The sequence below is a fragment of the Mus caroli genome, unplaced genomic scaffold (assembly GCF_978045245.1).
Source record: "Mus caroli unplaced genomic scaffold, Mus_caroli_1 scaffold_4, whole genome shotgun sequence".
Taxonomy (NCBI): domain Eukaryota; kingdom Metazoa; phylum Chordata; class Mammalia; order Rodentia; family Muridae; genus Mus; species Mus caroli.
Genome location: NW_028227259.1, coordinates 74,026,216 through 74,045,439, shown reverse-complemented (window position 1 = coordinate 74,045,439; position 19,224 = coordinate 74,026,216). Strand labels below are relative to the sequence as shown.

Below are 19,224 nucleotides of genomic sequence, written 5' to 3'. Positions count from 1 at the left end.
TATTGACAGGTACTGGATTCGCCTCGGTGCCATCTTCTTTTTGCTTTTGCCTGTGGCTTGCTGGTAAGTACAGAGTTTCAGGGTTCAGGTTTTTATCAGTAGTTCGTAGAGATCATCTCTCATTGTTAATTACTGGCTGTACAACTAGTTCTGAGGGCTTTCTTAGTTAACTGCTTGTCGCGCCCCCACGCCACCCCTAGGGAAAAGGGACCATTTCTGCTGGATTTCCCCTCACAGCCCAGTATCTTAGGATGTAGAGTGAATGTGGAAGGAATATTCTGTTTCAAAATGAATCGTGACATGATGTCCACTTTATTTTTGTTTGTGGAGACAGCCTGCTTGTTTGGGTCATTGGTAGCCCAGGTTAGCTTCGACCTCAAAGCATAGCTTCTGAGCCCAGTGGTCCTGGCCAGCTCAGCCACAGTCACAAGCAGGAGGAAGTGAGTAAGGTTCCCGACTAAGGATTGTTTTCGTCACTGAGTGATTTGTCCACTGAAATGTGGCAGTTTTTACAGAAGCTTACATTAGTTTGGGCACCTTAGTCTATAAAAATAGACTGGTGATCTTTGTAGTGAAAGACCCACAAAGTGAGGACTCCCCCACGTTCTGACTCAGGAGAGGCGACACCCCAAAATCACCCACAAGAAACGGTCTTGCTGCAACTGCAAGAGGATTTTTATTCAAGAGCATTCTCGGGCCCACGGTCATACACCACGCAGGGGTAGAGGACCATGGCGCCCCGAGTAGCTGAGTAAGGGGGTATTTAAAGGAAGAAACCACAACTCAAGGAGGTGGGGAGGGCTTTGTTGGAAAATACCAAAAATATCAGTTAAGAGTCACAAGGAAGTGCAAAGTCACAAGTGTCAGGTTATCTCTCAAGACAGTTTCTAAGAGCCCCTAATGATAGCACATTTGTATTGCAGGTTCCAGTAATGGTCAGGGTGGGTCAGGGTGACTTTCTTTGAACACTTTTTGAACCCAGGAAGCGGGTGGGTGGAGGAAGGAATGTTGTTATCTGTTTTATGACCAGCACCTGGAGCACTAAGCCACAAAGACCACACTCCCAAGCCTGGGCCTAAAAGCCTCGAATTTTGTTTTTACTTTGCTATATTTCTTCAGTAGCAGGGCAGCAAATGCAGTCTACTCAGGAGTGGGAGACTCCTAAACTTTTTTCCACTGATGGGCCTGGGCTGGAAATCTGTAGACATTAATTTTTTTTTTAAATAACTTTGTATGAGACAAAGATGGGATGAAGATGATAGATTATTTTTTTCTATGGAAGCAGTTTATAATTCAAATTTTTTTCTTTTGCTTTTTCTACATCAGGAGAAGTATCTTCCTGAACTGTTTCGTGTCAGTCCTAAGTAGGTGACATAAAAAGTAGACTCTGCTTTACTTTTCAATCATTTTATTATTCAGTCAAGACAGAGAATTACACAAAGACAAGTCTTGGACATAGAGGACTTGTATATAGGTTTTTAAGTTGCTCTAAGCTCTTAATCTTCAGTTGGCTTTGTATTTGATAATTCTGCTCACTCTTGACAGTAATTCTGAGTGTTGAAATCCAATTTTACTCCACCACAGGAGCTATATAAAGATACCAAATTAGGAAGCTGGAATTATGAAGTCAATTTTATAAGGAATGAGGACCATTCATGCTACTACTCAAATTTTCCATAAGATTTTGGTATACTAAAAATAGTTTAAACTTTGTGCTTCAGTATTAGTTTACAGCAATGGAAGAACATAAACAGTATGGATGTGAGCCAGTGGAAAACTTCTTCAGGAAGAGAATAAAGTTTTACTAGAGATGAGCTAGAAATGAGATTTAACGTAGATGCCTTTAAGAGGGAAACAGATTCAGGAGAGATCCAGAGGAATGCAGCAGAGTGTTAGGAAGTGGTGCTGCTCAGTCGATTCTTGGTTGAAACAGAAGTCTCATCCCAAATCAGCATGTGTTGGAGGTATTTATGTTAAAGAAATTTCAGAGAACCATCTACGGGAATGAAAACAAAATGCTTTCATATATTTCATGACCATTTTACTACAGAAGTAAATATGGTAAAGGCTGGAAAACTTGAAAGACATCCATGAGATTATGATTATATATATATATATATATATATATATATATATATATATATATATAAAAGAGAGGGTGCAGGGGAGTAATAAAATATTAGAAATGAAAGCAGAATTGGGATATTGAAGGTGAATAAAGGATACAGAGGTGGGGAAGGAGCAGGAGGAGCATAGAGTGGGACACATGAACCAAAACTAAGTTTGTATAAAAATGCCATAAGGAATTCTGATGCTTTGTAAGCTAATAGAACACTAAAAGTATAAAAGGAAAATCTTAGCAGATCTGTGAGTATATTAACTATTCATGATTTGTCAAGGTATATAGCTACTATGGATTTTGCATGTAAATGTATTTTGTGTTTTAAATAAATGTTTTCATAATAGTTAACATAAGATAAGCTATATATATTTTTTCACTTAAAACATTTTAAATTTTGCTCTCATACTTCATATCTCAACCTCATTTTCCTCTCCCTCCACTCTTCCCAGCCATCCCACCACCCTTCCCTTCTCCCCAAGATTCAATACTTTATGCAGGTCAGATAAATGAAGAAAGAAAAGAAAAAGAGAAAGAGCAGGTCTCTGAGGGATACCAATCTAACATGGCTTAGTGCGTTACAATAAGACTAGGCACAAACCCTCATACCAAGGCAACCAAGTAGGAGGAAAGGGTCCCAAGAGCAGGCTAAAGAGTCAGAGATACCCCTTATTCCCAGTGTTAGGAGTCCCAAAAGAACGCCAAGCTACACAAACATAATGTATATGCAGAGGACTTGGTACAGATCTATGCAGGCTGCATGGTTGTCACTTCAGTTTCTGTGAGCCCCTATGAACCCTGCTTAATTAGCTCTGTGGGGTTGTGTTTTCCTGGTGTCTGTAAACCCTCTGGCTCCTACAATCCTTCCTTCCCCTCTTCTAAGGGGTTCCTCTGGCTCCACCTAGTGTTTGGTTGTGCATCTGCTCACATCAGTTGTTGGATGCAGCCTCTAATGACAATTGGGCTAGGCATGAGCTATGAGTATAATAAAATACCATTAGGAATTCATTCTTTCTCTCTCTCTCTCTCTCTCTCTCTCTCTCTCTCTCTCTCTCTCTCTCTCTCTCTCTCTCTCTCTCTCTCTCTCTCTCTCTCTCTTTCTTTCGCAGTAATGTTGACTCTATCCTGAGTCTCTGGATTTTCAGCCTCTGGTTCGTGGCTTTCCAGGCAGTTCCAGGCCTGGGCTCCCTCTTATGGTGTGGGTCTCTAGCTGGACCAGTAATTGATTAGCCAGTTCCACAAGTTCTCAGCCATCATTAATTATCCTAACACATCTTGCAAATAGGACAGATTGTAACAGCTCAAAGGCTTTGTGATAAATTGTATTATAAGAGGCCGGGATGTAGTATAAGTTAAATGTTGAACGAGCTAGTCATCTAGCATGAGGAAAAGTTCTTTCTTGAAATTATTAATTCCAGAGAGGTGTATGTGTATGGGAGGCTAGGGGTATGGTATTTGAACAGTAAGTACTTGTGGTAAACCCTAAATGAAGGCATTTTTATTAGTAGTGGTAGAGCAAACTAGACATTAACAATATAGATGGGAGTATCTTACCAAAAAGATGTAGTTAAGAAAATAAAAAGCACAGAAGGCAAGTATTTATTTGCAACAACGTGGCATTAATTTGTTGTGTAATAGAGAAGAAGAAAATAAGTTAAGCAGTTGAAAAGTGCAGAAATGCAGAGTGAACCCAGGGCCTCGGGTTTGTTAGACCAGGGCCCTGCTTTGAGTATTACATTCATAGTCCTCAACTCTTTTTTTTTTTTTTTTTTTATATTTTTATTACATATTTTCCTCAATTACATTTCCAATACTATCCCAAAAGTCCCCCATAGCGCCCCCCACTTCCCTACCCACCCATTCCCATTCTTTTGGCCCTGGCATTCCCCTATATTGGGGCATATAATGTTTGCAAGTCCAATGGGCCTCTCTTTCCATTGATGGCCGACTAGGCCATCTTTCGATACATATGCAGCTAGAGACAAGAGCTCCAGGGTTCTGGTTAGTACATCATGTTGTTCCAACAATAGGGTTGCAGATCCCTTTAGCTCCTTGGGTACTTTCTCTAGCTTCTCCATTGGGAGCCCTGTGATACATCCAATAGCTGACTGTGAACATCCACTCCTGTGTTTGCTAGGCCCCGGCATCGTCTCACAAGAGACAGCTATATTTGGGTCCTTTCAGCAAAATCTTGCTAGTGTATGCAATGGTGTCAGCGTTTAGAAGCTGATTATGGGACGGATCCCTGGATACAGCAGTCTCTAAATGGTCCATCCTTTCATCACAGCTACGAACTTTGTCTCTGTAACTCCTTCCCTGGGTGTTTTGTTCCCAATTCTAAGAAGGTGCACAGTGTCCACACTTTGGTCTTCATTCTTCTTGAGTTTCATGCATTTATCAAATTGTATCTTATATCTTGGGTATCCTAAGTTTTGGGCTAATATCCACTTATCAATGAATACATATTGTGTGAGTTCTTTTGTGATTGTGTTACTTCACTCAAGATGATGCCCTCCAGGTCCATCCATTTGGCTAGGAATTTCATAAATTCATTCTTTTTAATAGCTGAGTAGTACTCCATTGTGTAAATGTACCATAATTTCTGTATCCATTCCTCTGTTGAGGGACATCTGGGTTCTTTCCAGCTTCTGGCTATTATAAATAGGGCTGCTATGAACATAGTGGAGCATGTGTCCTTTTTACCGGTTGGGACATCTTCTGGATATATGCCCAGGAGAGGTATTGCTGGATCCTCCGGTAGTACTATGTCCAATTTTCTGAGGAACCGCCAGACTGATTTCCAGAGTGGTTGTACAAGCTTGCAATCCCACCAACAATGGAGGAGTGTTCCTCTTTCTCCACATCCTCGCCAGCATCTGCTGTCACCTGAATTTTTGATCTTAGCCATTCTGACTGGTGTGAGGTGGAATCTCAGGGTTGTTTTGATTTGCATTTCCCTGATGATTAAGGATGTTGAACATTTTTTCAGGTGCTTCTCTGCCATTCGGTATTCCTCAGGTGAGAATTCTTTGTTCAGTTCTGAGCCCCATTTTTTAATGGGGTTATTTTACTTTCTGGAGTCCACCTTCTTGAGTTCTTTATATATATTGGATATTAGTCCCTTATCTGATTTAGGATAGGTGAAGATCCTTTCCCAATCTGTTGGTGTTTTTTTTGTCTTATTGATGGTGTCTTTAGCCTTGCAGAAGCTTTGTAGTTTCATGAGGTCCCACTTGTCAATTCTCGATCTTACAGCACAAGCCATTACTGTTCTATTCTGGAATTTTTCCCCTGTGCCCATATCTTCAAGGCTTTTCCCCACTTTCTCCTCTATAAGTTTCAGTGTCTCTGGTTTTATGTGAAGTTCCTTGATCCACTTAGACTTGACCTTAGTACAAGGAGATAGGAATGGATCGATTCGCATTCTTCTACATGTTAACAACCAGTTGTGCCAGCACCATTTGTTGAAAATGCTGTCTTTCTTCTACTGGATGTTTTTAGCTCCCTTGTCGAAGATCAAGTGACCATAGGTGTGTGGGTTCATTTCTGGGTCTTCAATTCTATTCCATTGGTCTATTTGTCTGTCACTATACCAGTACCATGCAATTTTTATCACAATTGCTCTGTAGTAGAGCTTTAGGTCCGGCATGGTGATTCCACCAGAGGTTCTTTTATCCTTGAGAAGAGTTTTTGCTATCCTAGGTTTTTTGTTATTCCAGATGAATTTGCAGATTGCACTTTCTAATTCGTTTAAGAATTGATTTGGAATTTTGATGGGGATTGCATTGAATCTGTAGATTGCTTTTGGCAAGATAGCCATTTTTACAATGTTGATCCTGCCAATCCATGAGCATGGGAGATCTTTCCATCTTCTGAGATCTTCTATAATTTCTTTCTTCAGAGACTTGAAGTTTTTATTATACAGATCTTTCACTTCCTTAGTTAGAGTAACGCCAAGATATTTTATATTATTTGTGACTATTGAGAAGGGTGTTGTTTCCCTAATTTCTTTCTCAGCCTGTTTATTCTTTGTGTAGAGAAAGGCCATTGATTTGTTTGAGTTAATTTTATATCCAGCTACTTCACCGAAGCTGTTTATCAGGCTTAGGAGTTCTCTGGTGGAATTTTTAGGGTCACTTATATATACTATCATATCATCTGCAAAAAGTGATATTTTGACTTCATCTTTTCCAATTTGTATCCCTTTGATCTCCTTTTGTTGTCGAATTGCTCTGGCTAGGACTTCAAGTACAATGTTGAATAGGTATGGAGAAAGTGGACAGCCTTGTCTAGTCCCTGATTTTAGAGGGATTGCTTCAAGCTTCTCACCATTTACTTTGATGTTGGCTACTGGTTTGCTGTAGATTGCTTTTATCATGTTTAGGTATGGGCCTTGAATTCCTGATCTTTCCAAGACTTTTATCATGAATGGGTGTTGGATCTTGTCAAATGCTTTTTCCGCATCTAAGGAGATGACCATGTGGTTTTTGTCTTTGAGTTTGTTTATATACTGGATTACGTTGATGGATTTCCGTATATTGAACCATCCCTGCATCCCTGGGATGAAACCTACTTGGTCAGGATGGATGATTGTTTTGATGTGTTCTTGGATTCGGTTAGCAAGAACTTTATTGAGGATTTTTGCATCAATATTCATAAGGGATATTGGTCTGAAGTTTTCTATCTTTGTTGGGTCTTTTTGTGGTTTAGGTATCAGAGTAATTGTGGCTTCATAGAATGAGTTGGGTAGAGTACCTTCTGTTTCTATTTTGTGGAATAGTTTGTGAAGAACTGGGATTAGATCTTCTTTGAAGGTCTGATAGAACTCTGCACTAAACCCATCTGGTCCTGGGCTTTTTTTAGTTGGGAGACTATTAATGACTGCTTCTATTTCTTTGGGGGATATAGGGCTGTTTAGATCATTAACCTGATCTTGATTCAACTTTGGTACCTGGTATCTGTCTAGGAACTTCTCCATTTCATCCAGGTTCTCCAGTTTTGTTGAGTATAGCCTTTGGTAGAAGGATCTGATGGTGTTTTGGATGTCTTCAGGATCTGTTGTTATGTCTCCTTTTTCATTTCTGATTTTGTTAATTAGGATGCTTTCCCTGTGCCCTCTAGTGAGTCTGGCTAAGGGTTTATCTATCTTGTTGATTTTCTCAAAGAACCAGCTCCTTGATTGGTTGATTCTTTGAATAGTTCTTCTTGTTTCCACTTGGTTGATTTCACCCCTGAGTTTGATTATTTCCTGCCGTCTACTCCTCTTGGGTGAATTTGCTTCCTTTTGTTCTAGTGCTTTTAGGTGTGTTGTCAAGCTGCTAATGTGTGCTCTCTCTAGTTTCCTTTTGGAGGCACTCAGAGCTATGAGTTTTCCTCTTAGAAATGCTTTCATTGCGTCCCATAAGTTTGGGTATGTTGTGGCTTCATTTTCATTGAACTCTAAAAAGTCCTTAATTTCTTTCTTTATTCCTTCCTTGACCAAGGTATCATTGAGAAGAGTGTTGTTCAGTTTCCACGTGAAGGTTGGCTTTCTATTATTTATTTTGTTATTGAAGATCAGCTTTAGTCCATGGTGATCTGATAGGATGCATGGGACAATTTCAATATTTTTATATCTGTTGAGGCCTGCTTTGTGACCAATTATGTGGTCAATTTTGGAGAAGGTACCATGAGGTGCTGAGAAGAAGGTATATCCTTTTGTTTTAGGATAGAATGTTCTGTAGATATCTGCCAGATCCATTTGATTCATAATTTCTCTTAGTTTCACTGTGTCCCTGTTTAGTTTCTGTTTCCATGATCTGTCCATTGGTGAAAGTGGTGTGTTGAAGTCTCCCAACACACCAGAAGTCTCCCACCTTATTGTATGAGGTGCAATGTGTGCTTTGAGCTTTACTAAAGTTTCTTTAATGAATGTGGCTGCCTTTGTATTTGGAGCATAGATATTCAGGATTGATAGTTCCTCTTGGAGGATTTTACCTTTGATGAGTATGAAGTGTCCCTCCCTGTCTTTTTTAATGACTTTGGGTTGGAAGTCCATCTTATCAGATATTAGAATGGCTACTCCAGCTTGTTTCTTCATGCCATTTGCTTGGAAAATTGTTTTCCAGCCTTTCATTCTGAGGTAGTGTCTATCCTTTTCTCTGAGATGAGTTTCCTGTAAGCAGCAAAATGTTGGGTCTTGTTTGTGTAGCCAGTTTGTTAGTCTATGTCTTTTTATCGGGGAGTTGAGTCCATTGATATTAAGAGATATTAAGGAAAAGTAATTGTTGTTTCCTGTTATTTTTGTTGTTAAAGTTGGCATTTTGTTCTTGTGGCTGTCTTCTTTTAGGTTTGTTGAGGGATTACCTTCTTGTTGTTTCTAGGGCGTGGTTCCTGTCCTTGTATTGGTTTTTTTCTGTTATTATCCTTTGAAGGGCTGGATTCGTGGAGAGATAATGTGTGAATTTGGTTTTGTCGTGGAATACTTTGGTTTCTCCATCTATGTTAATTGAGAGTTTGGCTGGGTATAGTAGCCTGGGCTGGAATTTGTGTTCTTTTAGTGTCTGTATAACATCCGTCCAGGATCTTCTGGCTTTCATAGTCTCTGGTGAAAAATCTGGTGTAATTCTGATAGGCTTGCCTTTATATGTTACTTGGCCTTTTTCTCTTACTGCTTTTAGTATTCTATCTTTATTTAGAGCATTTGTTGTTCTGATTATTATGTGTCGGGAGGTATTTCTTTTCTGGTCCAGTCTATTTGGAGTTCTGTAGGCTTCTTGTATGTTCATGGGCATCTCTTTCTTTAGATTTGGGAAGTTTTCTTCTATAATTTTGTTGAAGATGTTTGCTGGTCCTTTGAGTTGAAAATCTTCATTCTCAACCCCTCCTATTATCCGTAGGTTTGGTCTTCTCATTGTGTCCTGTATTTCTTGGATGTTTTGAGTTAGGATCTTTTTGCATTTTACATTTTCCTTGATTGTTGTGCCGATGTTCTCTATGGAATCTTCTGCACCTGAGATTCTCTCTTCCATCTCTTGTATTCTGTTGCTGATGCTCGTATCTATGGTTCCAGATTTCTTTCCTAGGGTTTCTATCTCCAGTGTTGCCTCATTTTGGGTTTTCTTTATTGTGTCTACTTCCCTTTTTAGGTCTAGTATGGTTTTGTTCATTTCCATCATCTGTTTGGATGTGTTTTCCTGCTTTTCTGTAAGGACTTCTACCTGTTTGATTATGTTATCGTGGTTTTCTTTAAGGATTTGTAACTCTTTAGCAGTGTTCTCCTGCCATTCTTTAAGGGATTTTTGTGCTTTCTCTTTATTGTCTTCTGCCTGTTTAGCAGTGTTCTCCTGCATTTCTTTAAGTGTGTTATTAAAGTCCTTCTTGAAGTTCTCTATCATCATCAGGAGATATGCTTTTAAATCCGTGTCTAGCTTTTCCGGTGTGTTGGGGTGCCCTGGACTGGGCGAAGTGGGGGTGCTGGGTTCTGATGATGGTGAGTGGTCTTGGTTTCTGTTAGTAAGATTATTACGTTTACCTTTCGCCATCTGGTAATCTCTGGGGTTAGTTGTTATAGTTGTCACTGTTTAAAGATTGGAGCAGAAGCTGTGTTCCACTCACCAGCAGTCTCTAAATCCTGCGGCGGGGGTTGTTGGTAGCTGACGGTACCCCGGTGCTGGTCCAGCCGGAAGAGGCCTGTGGTCCTACACAGGCCATTTTTCTGCTTCCCTAACTAATGCAGTCTCTGGTCCCGCGTGCAATTGGATTGGAGCAGAAGCTGTGTTCCACTCTCCAGAAGTCTTAAGATCCTGTGGTGGGTGTTGTGGGTAGCTGGTGAGTGTCAGCCGACCCTGTGCCCCAGCTGCCCCGGTGCTTTTCTGACCGGAAGAGGGTTGTGGCCCTATGTAGGCCGGATTTCTCTCTCCCCAACCAGAGCAGTCTCAGGTCCCGCGTGATTGGACTGGAACAGAAGCTGTGTTCCACTCACCAGCAGTCCCAAAATCCTGCGGTGGGGGTCGTGGGTAGCTGGCGGGTGTCAGGCAACCCTGCTCTCCCGCTACCCCGGCGCTGATCCGGCCGGATGAGGCCTGTGGCCCTACTCAGGCCGGTTTCTGCTTCCCTAACTAATGCAGTCTCAGGTCCTGCGCAATTGGATTGGAGCAGAAGCTGTGTTCCACTCACCAGCAGTCCCAAAATCCTGCCGGGGGTCGTGGGTAGCTGGAGGGTGTCAGGCAACCCTGCGCTCCCGCTACCCCGGCGCTGATCCGGCTGGATGAGGCCTGTGGCCCTACTCAGGCCGGTTTCTGCTTCCCTAACTAATGCAGTCTCAGGTCCTGCGCAATTGGATTGGAGCAGAAGCTGTGTTCCACTCACCAGCAGTCCCAAAATCCTGCGGCGGGGGTCGTGGGTAGCTGGAGGGTGTCAGGCAACCCTGCGCTCCCGCTACCCCGGTGCTGATCCGGCCGGATGTGGCCTGTGGCCCTACTCAGGCCAGTTTCTGCTTCCCTAACTAATGCAGTCTCAGGTCCCGCGCAATTGGATTGGAGCTGAAGCTGTGTTCCACTCACCAGCAGTCCCAAAATCCTGCGGCGGGGGTCGTGGGTAGCTGGCGGGTGTCAGGCAACCCTGCGCTCCCGCTACCCCGGCGCTGATCCGGCCGGATGAGGCCTGTGGCCCTACTCAGGCCGGTTTCTGCTTCCCTAACTCAGTCTTCAACTCTTTAAAACTACTTAATTAAAAAAAGGTAAGAAGTGTAGATGAAAGCTAGAACGAAATGAAAATTAGAGACGTAGTCCTGGCTTGTACAGAAAAACAAATGTAGTGGTAAAGAATGGTGTTCAGTGTGTGAACAATTGACAGTGCCTGAAGGAACACATGACAGAGGAATTAATTCTCATTGGACACCTAGGGGAACATGCTTCAGAAACATCAATTGCAGCTCCAGTTCAGGAATCTATTCAGAGTGGTTTTATAACAGAAACTAAGGCCTTCCCTAAGAGCAAGAACTCACCAGTGTAGGGACTCTCTAGTTAAAAGAAAGATACTTGGTTGAAAGTGCCTGTCTACTAGAGAGAGACTGTTTTATAAAAGAAATATCCTTCCATTAGCACCCAAACAATGCCAGAAACTAGGAAGAAATGAAGAAAATTTAAAAATGAATTTTAAGAACAAAAATGTACTTTAACCCAAATCTGGTGACTTGATGATCTTTTAAACTTTATTGAAAGACAGGCATATAGATCAGATTTCATCCATACTGGCCACAGCACATTGAACCCACTTTGCTCTTAAATATCATGAACATATAGCAGAAAAATTAACGAATTGATAGGAGTACCCTGGATGGTATGCACATATAAACTAACCTGCATCCAGTTGAAGCTCAGAACAAAAGTACTTTTATGTCCTTTTCCTATAGTCACCATTTATCTTTGGTTTCAATTTTTTTTGGCACGCTCTTTTATGTTTGATGAGTGTCTTATATTTACGATCATAGGTGGAAAGATAGTTCAATATTTACATATTATTTTGTTGGTCTTTATCTAAGTGTTTAAAACCCTAAAGTGGTTTAAAAATGTATACCTTTGTAAATCTTCTCTTCATGTCTCTACCCATCCCCATCCTTTGCAGCCTTTGTTTAATAACCTCTGCCTCCCCCCGTTTTTTTAAAAGAAAACTTATAAAACTTTTAACAATTAAATGCCTAACACTGTCCTATATACACTGTTTGGTCAGTGTTAACTCATTACGATATATTGTGTCAACATCTGCAGTAAGATTTCTTAGTTAGGGTTTCCATTGCTGTAAAAAGACACCATGACCAAGACAACTCTTATAAGGGCAACATTTAATTGAGGCTGGCTTACAGGTTCAGAGATTCAGTCCATTATCATCAAAGCAGAAGCATGGTAGTATGTAGGCAGGCATGATGCTGGAGAGGGAGATATGAAGAGGGTCTCAAATCCCACCCCACAGTGATACACTTCCTCCAATAAGGACATACCTCCTAATAGTGCCACTCCCTGCACCATGCATATCAAATCTCCACAACTTCTTTTAGTTATTTTAAATATAGGCCTAGCATTTAATTTGCAATTGACAGAAACAGACTAAAGCAGTATGGGTTCCTGAGTCGAAACTAGGTCAAGTGCCCAGGAGGTTCTGCTTTCTGAATCATGTTTTTAAACACAAAATATACAAATATGAATATATATTCATAACTTTCTTCCCTTTTACATGAGTAATTAATCTTTTACACTGCTGTGTGCCTTTCTTGGAAAGGTTAAATACATATGAGTGTATTGTGAAAATACATTCATTTTTGTGTAGAAATTGTCCCAAGCTTTTTTTTTACTGTTATATAGTAATACTTTATCATATGAATATATTTTTGCGCATTTGAACAATTTCCTTTTGATAAATACCTGACTTGATGGTCCCATTCCTTGAATATGCTTTGGTTAATTCTGTACCATTTACAAATAAAAAAATTCATTGATGTACATGAAGTAATATGAAAAGCAACAGAGATTGAGTCTAATCACCATACACAGGTTCAATGATTAAATCTATAATCAGGGAACAGAATATGTGCTGGAGAAATGAATGATTCAGGTTACACAAAAATTAAACTTGTTGCTGTTGGCAGTGTGAGTTTAGTACAGTTTTTAAATAGGAAAAAATAACAAAAAATACTTTAAGAAAATAAGTCAGTAAATTGAACATGGAGAAATTGAAGTCTGGAAGACCAATTAGGGAAATACTGGAATTATACAAAAAAGAAATGATGAGAACATCTAATGTAATTTTGGCTTTTAGAAGAGAGAATTCAAAGGAATATAATGTTTATAGACTTAAATTTATGAGTAGAGGGAATGAGGCAATTTAGAAATGACTTCTTGATTAGAGGAATGAATACAAATTTGGAAGGAAAATAGGAAAATTAATCTTAATGTTTGTCTATAGTCTAATGAGTATATTTGGGACAAAGAGTTTTGTAGATAGTGAACCTAAGGTACTGAGTTGTTGGTCACAAGGTACAGTTGTAGAGTTCACCAAATCAGTAGTCAGGAGAATGGGGATGCCTTTTAGGTTATAAGGCCAAAGCTGATAGAGTTTGGAGAAAAAACATGCAGGGTTAAGAAAAATAGAAGATTGAAAGAGCATGGAGGTACAGTTAAGGAACCTGATATATAGTGTTATGAAATTAATATGCCAGTCGGTATTAATTTTTATGTGAGTTAAGAGAAAATGAAGTCTAGGAAATCTATTAAACTGGTTTGTAGTGTTCCCAGAGTAACTGGAGCCTATTGTTAATGCAAATACACACTTTTAAGATGGTCATTAAAATACATTATTTTGGCAGGTACTATGGGACTGAACCTTCTTAATTTGAGAGGTGGAGTGTCAATGAGAGAGCTAATGCTGAGTTGCTATCCATGGGAATTATTTGAGGGAGACCTGAGAGTATATGGAATAAATGTGTCCTTGTATCTCCTCATTCATCGAGGTACCATGAACTGCCCTTTCTTGTTGTTGTTGTTGTTTTTGTTTTTCGAGACGGGGTTTCTCTGTGTAGCCCTGGCTGTCCTGGAACTCACTTTGTAGACCAGGCTGGCCTCGAACTTAGAAATCCACCTGCCTCTGCCTCCCGAGTGCTGGGATTAAAGGCCCGGCGAACTGCCCTTTCTTAACAGAAGACTGCCTTATCTGTTGAAAGGGGATAAATTAAGGTCACTCAAAAAACTAATACTCAGAAACTCATATGATGAGCATTCTGTTACAGAGAAAGAGTACAACTGAGCCAGTGGTATAGTAGTATAGTATTGGGCATTTTTATGTTGATAAATGTGAGAAAAAAATTGTGATGGTTCTCTCTCTCTCTCTCTCTCTCTCTCTCTCTCTCTCTCTCTTTCTCTCTCTCTCTCCCTCTCTCCCTCCCTTTCTCCCTCTATCTCTTTCTCCTTGCTCCCTCTCTCACTTTCTCCCTCTTCCTCTCTCCTCTTCTCCCTCTTTCCCCCTTTGTGTGTGTGTGTGTGTGCGTGTGCGTGTGTGTGTGTGTGTGTGTGTGTGCTCACACGTGCACTTGTGAATATGCACATCTGTTTGTCTGTCTGTGTGTGTAAAGGTCTGAAACAAGGGTGGTAGCCAGAGAGAAGAGTTTCAGAACCTTAATTTTAAAACACAGCTAACAATTTATGACAAGGCCTATAGCCTGAGTGACCTGTATTCTCAGACAGTTGCCCCTGTCTTGACCCTGTTTGTTTCTGGTTCAGTTTTCTGTGCCCCTGAGGTGAAGCAAAAATAGAGGACAATTGGGAAGCCAGCCATGGACTATAAAATAGGCCTTCAATTGTCATTTTAATGGGTCCACCATTTACCATAATTTAATTTCCTTAACCCCCAAGAATATATCTTGTACTGTAAGTTCACAAGGTGACACATCATCCAGAAAAACTATTTATTTTCCCTATCTTCGTCACACAAAGACTAAGAGTATTCTTGCAACAGTAATCGAGATCTTCTGTCTTGGGTTGGCGAAGAAGATGCATTCATCTGTAGTTGAAAGAGAAAATTGAAATTCTGCTACAGATGATAAAGCACATTTGCCTCCTTTCTCAATTTTGTGTGTTCATATCAGCTGGACTGCATTAATAATAGCAGAAGATGCCTGTTGCTAGTCATGGCAAAATTGACAACATTTGGTCGCCTAAAACTATGAGGTTTGGGGAGGTTTTCTCCTTTTGTGGAATGCTGTGTTTTTAGGTTTCTTTCTATCCCCCCTTTCCTTTAATTTATGTTTTTGAGTGCTTAGATGATATGAAATGAACCAGTGAAATGTCCTCTAGATGATTTTACTACTAGTTTTTATAGCTGAGCAGCTCTGAATCTTCCAAAAAATGATCTCAAGTATGATCGGCCTTCCTCTCTGCTTGCTGTAGCCATTCTACACTGCTGCTGATTGTCCTAGGAAACAGTCCAATAGGCTTATTAGGATGACTCACTCTAACTTTAATGATTTACCACATCTATCTACGATGTCACCCATGAAGTGACCCCTATGTGCATTAACTCATTGTATAGCCAGCACAATAATAAAAAGCATCCAAAAGAAAGTAGGTTGGTGCTTTGGACATAAAATTCTATAAACGAAATAATATATACAATACTTTTCTTTTTCTCATAAGAGTTTTCATAGCCATGCCAATTGGGAAATCATAGTCAAATTTAAAGAGAGGAAAAGCTAAAGACAAAATTTTGTAGTCATAGGTACTTAATACTAAGTCTTTTTAGTCAGACCTATAACAGGAAGCCAATGGTACATGTTTTCAGCAACATAAGTTTAAATCTGCTTTTTTTTTTTTTTAATTACGTACTGCCTTAGTTAGTGGCCTTACTGTATTTTCTATTTCTTCTAAATTTATTCTTACATTTTTGGTTGTGAGGCTAGCCTTTAATGGCCAAGACATCTCTCCAGCCCCTAAATTTATTCTTATAAGGAGATGAAATTAAATCTGCCTTTTTTGGGTTTTAATTGGTACTGATTGTGCTGTTGGGAAAAAAGCTTTTGAAAACAGTCAGCTCTATATCAAGTTGAAATGTAATTATTTTCTAGTTGAGCGTATTTTAATTAATAGTGTTTCCTTTACTGAGATCAGCATTTCATATAGCCTGAAACTTATGTAATTTGAGGAACCTTAAAATATTTAATATAGATATAAATATATATTTGCATAGATTTATAGTAAATACAGATTTGTGTCAAAATGTCAAATACAATAAAATGCAAAACCATAACTTATTAATATCTATAATCCTTCATTTGTATGTTTGTTTAAATTTCGTACAGTATATTTTGATCGTATTCATTCTTTTTTCCCAAACTCCTATCATTCATTGCTTCCCTTCATTGCCTACCAATCAAACAGAAACAGGGAGTCCAGTTTGTATTGTTTGTCTACTCCTGAGTGTGGGGCCTGTTCTGTAATGTAATCAATTTACCAAGTGTCTTTCTATTGGAATGTCATGTTCCCTCAGCCAGCAGCAATCTCATGTCATTAGATCCTTGTCTAACAGTGGAACTTTGTGCCCACCCTCTTTTCTCTGTCCTAGGATTTTGACTAGCTTGAGTTTTGCAGGTCATTTGCTTGTTATCACTGTTTCATATTAACATCTTTTTAAATAGGGAAATACTGTTTCCTTGAACTCATTCACTAACTCTTACTGTTAAAATCTTCCTAGCCCTCTTCTGCATAGATCTCTGAGCCTTAAGGGGAGTGATGTGATATAGAGATTCCCATTTAGACCTGAAAGTCTCCAATTCTCCGTATGTTGATAGGCTGTGGGTTTCTGTCTTCCTTGCCACTTACTAGTAGGAGCTTTTCGGATGAGAGTTGAGCCATGCTCTGTTGTTCAGGTATAGCATAAATTATTAGGTGTCATTCTCTTACTATGTTCTTTTAGCAGAATAATCCTATTAGGATTTCCCGTATGGCCCATGACCTAGCCTCAAGTTTTTGGCTTCATTGACAGTGATAAGCATGGGTTCCATCTCGTGGAGCAGACCTTACATTTAAAAAGTTAGTTATTTCAATAGCGTCAATACCCCTATTTTGCCATTGAACCAGTAGGCACATCTGCCTTTTTTGGCAGTTGATATAGACTGCAGCATTCATAGCTGGGGCCCACTGAGGATTATTTCTCTCCTGAGATTTCATGAAGAGCACCTCCCAGCCCTGTGAATCCTAGCCTGTAGAGATGAAGCTTCCAGTTGAGCATCAGCTAGCTTTCTCCATGCTCTATGGCATAGGCATGCAGAGCCTTCAGTAATAGGCTCTTATTGTCAGTTTTAGAGGATAACCAATAGCTTTGGCATAGACTGTAGTTTTGGGGTAGTTGCTTCAGTCCTGTCTAGACAAATTACTCATATCCCACAGTGTTAGCTAAATTCTACTTGATTGCTTCATCTGTAGGGAAAAGTGAACTATAACTTTTATTTTTAATTTGTTCTATAATTTATCTGTGCCTCTGAGTTTTAATCCTATACCACAAGCTAGATCTAACATTGCTGGGATTATAGGCATATGATATTGTGCTTAGCTTTAATTTTACTTTAATAGGCATAGCTAGCAGTTTTTCTTAAGTTGTACACCTTTGTCTTGTATCACCACTCCTGTTTTTGAAATTCCACACCTTTGACGTTATTCAAAGGTTGGTGCTCAGATTCCTTTTTGTCCTAATGAAAGTTCTAGCAATCTTCAGCTTTCTGAGAGTTCACTTCATTCCACCATCCATGCTGAAACTGCCACAGGAGCCAATCTTGCTTGGCTGGGCTCTTACTATTCTGAAAATGATGAACTGTATTATAAAACATCTGTTAATTTAGTCACCGATTCAGTACACAGGCTTCAATGCATTTTTCCAGTAGTTTGTTGTTGATTTTCTTTATCTTTCCTGGTCCTGTATCTGGATTGAGATGAAGAATAAAGAAATTTGAAGGAGGAACTTCTGTTCTTAGAGTTCCCAGACTAGTATAAGTAAATATTTTATAACAGGGAAAGTTCTACAACAAAGTATAAACAAAGGGATGTATAAAAGGTGAGTGAATTTAGCTGGCTAGAATAGTGGAGATTGCCTGTCTCATTTTTTCAAAACATTTTTTCTAGGAAACTTTCTATAAAAGGAATTTTATAGCCAGTAAATATGAAAAACCATAGTCTATAGTCCTCTTAAGGGATCCTCACTAAGTTCTTACCAGGTTAAGTATCTAATATCACCTTCACCCAAGAAAACTGTTTAACTGTGTAGGTGCCACCTCACTTATTTGAGCACAAAAATGTTGTTTACATCAGCAAAGCAGTCCAGTAATGGTTCTGTCATTTACAAATATAGAGTTACTTTGATTTTTTTTTCTTTGTATAAGGAGTCTTTTCCTTCCTTTTCTATTTAATTGGATCCTTATGTGAGGTCAAGAACTAATTTGGAGTTAGGGAGTCACATATTTAGAAGATCACATTTCCAAATATCCAAAAGCTGGTGGCATCTCCCCGAAGGAAGCCATAATCCATGTTTGCATGGGCTATAGTTTCTGTATTGTGGCCAAAGGGCAATAAACACCTCTTGGTTAAATGTGTTACAGAATGTACACTTAATATCCAGAAGATATAGGAAGAGTCAGGAATGTACAGGCTGTTGTACTTGACTTCACTGGGGAAAGATGATCTCTCCCTTTGGTATTGGTGTTGATATTTTAAGCAGCTGTTCATTAAAGCAATGTGGATTTTAATCAATCTTGGTTCTTTGGATTCAGTTTTCCCCACAAAGACATTTAATGATAGCTAAAAATATATTTAACTGAAAAAGGTAAGAAAGTAAGGAAATGAACACATATAAGATCTTTTACACAGAGTGGTAACAAAAGAAATATGCTTACATAAGAGACCTATTTTTTTTCTTCACTGCATCACAATAGCGGGCTTGCATTTTGAGTTGGTTATACATTGGTTGTAATGATGCTCAGCTTGCAAGAGCTGCTTGCCTGAAAAGTTTGTAGTCTTTTCAGCCTGTGCTGCATATCAGTCCTTTAGCAATGACACTGGCTGAAAGAAAATGTAAAAGAAGTAAGACTGGGTTAAAGGCTGGACAGACTAACAAGTACTCTAGCATTGTACTATATTCCATGACAGCTGTGTATCTCAAAGCGATATTGAATGGAATCTATGATTGTGGTTTGGGCCAGAATTCTACAGTCAGCCAGGACATTAGGACTTTAGTCATGTATGATATAAAAGTGTATTTTATTCACCTGATTATTTAATATTAAAAACACAGTATATTTAGATGACTTAGTATCTTCCCTTAGGTTCCTAGTTGTGTCTGTGCACCTCCCTTTTAGTCCTCTCTGCTGTGTCATCTTCTAAACTAAATTATGCGGAGATCTTAGAACCACCTTTTGACTGCTTTTATCCTTTCTGTAAGCTCACCTTATGGTCATTTTGTTACCATCTGTATGTTGACATCTTCCCAGGTCCTCTACCTGACCTGAATCTTTCTTTACCTTGATCTTCTAACTGATTGGCAGTTATCTATCTACAATGTAAACTCAAGTTCTATTGTTTCAACTGCTAACA

At 39.4% G+C, this 19,224-nt stretch overlaps 1 protein-coding gene across 1 annotated transcript in view; it reads left to right on the top strand.

The window, feature by feature from the left end:
• The window catches only part of Cox7b2 (cytochrome c oxidase subunit 7B2), a 122,840-nt gene continuing 103,616 nt past the window's right edge, over positions 1-19,224 (top strand). The window contains exon 1 of the mRNA XM_021163886.2: positions 1-63. The gene's annotated coding sequence lies outside the window, so the exon portion shown is untranslated. The remainder of the gene's footprint in view (positions 64-19,224) is intronic.